Source organism: Capsicum annuum, chromosome 11 (genome assembly GCF_002878395.1).
Source record: "Capsicum annuum cultivar UCD-10X-F1 chromosome 11, UCD10Xv1.1, whole genome shotgun sequence".
Classification (NCBI taxonomy): domain Eukaryota; kingdom Viridiplantae; phylum Streptophyta; class Magnoliopsida; order Solanales; family Solanaceae; genus Capsicum; species Capsicum annuum.
The window spans coordinates 208,783,242-208,787,990 of NC_061121.1; positions in this window are offsets into that span (position 1 = coordinate 208,783,242).

Genomic DNA, 4,749 nt, shown 5'->3' on the forward strand with positions numbered 1-4,749 from the left:
ATATATATTAGAGCTATTTTCCTCTTTCCTTTAGTAGCTGCCCAAAGAAAATCTTTACATAACCTGTCTACCTCTTTCAAAACACTTTTGTGGCAATATGAATACAACACCCCAATAGTTGTATATAGAAAATAATACTGCCATGATTATTTGCAATCTTCCTGTATAGGAAAGTTGCTTTGCATATGCTACATGAATCCTACTAGTTATTTTGTCCACCAATTCTACTAGTTATTTTGTCCACCAATTCTGACAATCCATCTTGTTCCATTTTCTTCAAGTGAGTGGAAGCCCCAAGTATTTGATAGGCAGTTCCCCTAGGTTAACACCTGTAGTGTCCAAAATCTGTTGCTTGACCTGATTTAGATCACCCCTGCTATAAAAATGCTGAACTTATCCTGATTTGCTACCAACTTTGTAACAATACTGAAATGAGCCAGTGCTTCCATAACTCTTTTCACTAAGCTTAAATTCCCTTTGCAGAAGATCATGAGATCAGCTGCAAGTACTAAATGAGTAAGCTTGGATGCTTTACACATGGGGTGTAACTATATGTTGTTGTGCAACGCCTTATTGTATTTTGTACTTCTTTTAAGTCTTTTTCTGGACTATATTTAGTCTTGAGCCTGTGGACTGTCGAAAATAATCTTTTTACGTCATCTCTGAGGTAGTGGTATGGACGATGTCCACTCTACTCTCCCAAAATCCCACCGTGTGTGAATACACAGGGTATATTGTTATACAATTATGAGCATTTCGAGAATAATTTCTTCAACTACACCACTACCTCTTGCTTAAAGGAACACTGAGTTCTACACAAACAACTTCCTCCGAGTTGGTAACCAATGACTAGGAATGAATGCACTCAAACTAGAACGGCGACTCTTTGTTAAATAGATTTTTTAAGTCTATTTTTTAATTAAACGGATCATAAGTTTTTTTTTTAGGGAGATGACCATTTTTGAGATAGATCTATTAGCTATTTGATAGATATTTAGACAAATCGATTATCAATCCGACAGATCTATTATCTGTCTGACAAGTATATAGACAGATCGATTATCAATCTGACAGATTGATTATTGATCCGATCTATAAATAGACAGATCGATTATCAATCCAACAAATGAGAAAAATAGAAGTAGGCCATTTTTTCTAATTGAAAACTTGAAGAGGGTAGGCCATTTTGCTAATTGAAAACTTGAAGAGGCTTAATAGCCAAATTTTCTCACTAGAACGCAAATAAATTTAATTTGAAAACCTATAATTGATTAAGAAAGCCAAATAAAATTATGGAGCTAGTATCAACAAGTTTGTTGCATATCACAAAAAATAGAACATGGATTAATTTTGATATATATATATATATATATATATGCTAATCTAAGCAGGTTTTAATTTTATCATCACCAACTTCAAAATGGTTTAGTTACACTATTTTTTTCAAAAAAATTAAAAGAAAGGAGAGAAATAGACTTGAGTAGCTTTCACTTAGTAAAGAATATGTTCCTTTTTTTATCATATATTTTAAGGACTTCTTTTTTCACATATACAAGAAAAAAAAATTACTAACATTAAATTTTCATATATTTTATTCTTATCATATTTTAGGATTTTTAATTTTTTAATAATTAAATAATAATTTGACTGAAATAGTGAAAATGACGATTTTATCTATTGTGGAGTCTTTCAAAAAAGTTTGATTCATTTTTCTAAGGCTTTCTACAATTTTAATATATTATAGATATATATTATAGATTATAGATATAGATTATAGATTATAAATATAGATTATAGATACTACAATATACAAATTTATAATAAGTGTTTAAATTTGTATACTGGGTGAGTAAACACTCTTATTCAATGATGGACTAAACTCTTTGCCTTTCTAGAACAAAGAGTCAGGAGAAAGAGAAAAAAGAAATCAAAGAAAAGAAAGCTCGTAACAATTTTGGACTATAAATTGTAATGTAACTTTTGGGTCGTTATTTCCAGTATAAGTTAGCAATGTGTATATCATGAAACTACGCCTTTTGAGAATATGGGCAAGTTGTGCAGAAAAAGGATTCAATTATGAGAGGTTCCATCATCAGAAATCCAGGCAATTGTGGTGTCTTCTTGTTTTTTTTTTTTTAAATGTTGGTTTCCTTTTTCCTACTATTACATTTATCCTTGTTCAAAATAAGAAGATAGTCGACTGTAAGGTTGGAAGGGGAAAACAAATTTACAATCAACAAAAATGTGGTATATATATAAAGTGTTTAGGAATTGAAGTGTTAGTCACTGAACATGTTGAACGTTTTAAATATAGAGCCCATTTGGATTAGCCAATTATAAATAGTTGATAAGCATTGAGTGCAGATAAACATTTCAAAGTGCTGAAATTTTAACCCTCCACTTAGCCAAAGTACAGAAAATCGAAAATCTCTATCCACTTCTAAGGCACCCGTGGAAGTATCGATGTAATTTCAGTGTGTTCAGCTTGTCGCATTGTTGTGCAATTCAACTTAAACTAGGACAAGAATATTAAGGAGAAGACATGTAGGAGAAAACGTTAGAAATGGTTTAGTTGTTTACGCAAAGAACACCACAAGAATATAACTGATAACAGACCAACGGTGGAAGAACACTCTTCCTGGGAGTGTCTCATTTCTCGTAGGAAAGCCTGGTGCACTAAAACTCCTGGTATGCGTTGGGTCCTAAGAGGACCCACAAGCACTGACGGATCTACATGTAGTTCAGGGATTTATCCGAACCCCTTCGTCAGAAAATTACACTATGTACATACAATTAAAATTTTGATTTATAGTATATATGTTAAGTACTGAAACCCCTTCACACAAGGCTAAAGCTTGGTTTAATGGTGAAGGGGTGCAGAATTTCTCATTCAGCGTACGTTCGAGTCTAAATAACACCATTTTTTAATCTTTTATATTAGCATTTGAATTAAATCCCTAGTTACTTACTTTCTTGCTCTCGTACGTTCTGTCCCCCTTTTGGTTTCTCTTCTCTCTCACTTTCATGGTTACAAAATTTGATGGTTGACTTTTTTTTCTATTTTTTCACAAAATTATACTATATACTTTTGTTTGTTGTCAATTTTGACTGATTTAAAATATTTTACATCTTTCTCTCCTTAAAATTAAAGAAAAGTTAATATTAGTTTTATCATGTTAATGTATAAACAACTTAAACGTAAAGTACAATTCTCGTAACTTATTGTACTTTTTATATAGTTTCTAAATATGTAAATTATTTTTAAAAAAGTTTAAAGATTGAACGTTTGAACGCACATCAAAATAAAGAAGCTTAACTTCCTCCATTTTGTTGTTCATGTTGAGGTAGAGTTAAACTTTGTCTAACTCGCTCAAATGAAATCTGACCCACTTATATCTTATCCAACCAACTTATTTTTGAGGCAACGTGCTTAGTTATTTTTTTGAACCCCCGTAATAGAAATCTTGGCTCCGCTACTGCCCACAAATTAAAGGTCTATTACACATGACCTTAACCTTTCATTTCTGAAAGAGGCTATTTCCACGGCTTGAACTCGTAACATCCATGGTGACACCTTACCGGTTACGTCAAGTCGTCCCTTCCAATCTCTTATTTCTCAAATAGTACATAGTTCTTTCATCAGCATAAACTAACCAGTTCATTTGCACTCCAAAGTGATTTCACACATGCCATTTATAAACTTCACTCTGCTGGACAAATAGCGGAAAGCACCAAAGCAATTTTCGTTTATCTGTACCATGTGAATATATCATTTCTTACGGACATAACATTAGACATCCATTACAACTAGCAAAGCAGCTAATCTTATGGATCAACATATCAGCTAAAGTCAATGATTTATTATATACAGCATCACAATAATCCAAGGATCAGTGACCCTGCCAAAAAATGTTAGAAATTGGAAGAGCTGCAACATCATAACGACAACAATTGATCCATCTGATGATGGAGAGATCATTTATTAGCCAAAAACTTATTAGCTATTCTTATCGACAAACAACTACAACGTTAGGAAGGCAAGAGCCGAGTGGCCATAAATACTCTCGACGGAAATCAACTTGCTGCTTTAGGTTTATGAAAACAACCTCATGGTGGTCCTGGATCACACAATGAAGCAACAAATCCTTATAAGATTCAAACCATTAAAACACACTTTCATGTGCCAATTCCTGTTAAACGAAGAAAACTAGCTGGTCGCCATGACTTTCTTGTCTGAGAAACCAAAATCAGAGAGAAAAAGAAAGAGAAGAAAGAGAAAGAAAGAGATACTTTTATTTCTCGGTTGTTTCTAGAACTTTACAACTACTGCTTTTTATCCAGTCAACTTACAACTAATCAGAAAATTACATTCATGTTATAAATGTATTTACATTATAGTGAATGTCTGTCAGGAATATAGATAAGATCTTATCGAATTTATATCTATCAGGATTTGAAGTATCTGTATTTTAGTCAGAAACTAGGAGTATTTTTCCCTATAAATAGAGGGGTTTTGTTCATTATATTCTTAATCTTACGATCTCTCACGGGTTCTGTTCATTATATTCTTAATCTTATCATCCCTTAAGAGAAATAAAGAAGTCTCCCTCTTCTCTCTATTTATTCTTCTTGTTCTTTCTTTGTATTTCATAACACGTTATCAGTACGAGACTCTGCCAAACAAAGTAAGATTATAAATCTAAGGGTAATTTCAAGGTTAGTGATTCCTTATGTTATTTGTCTTTTGTT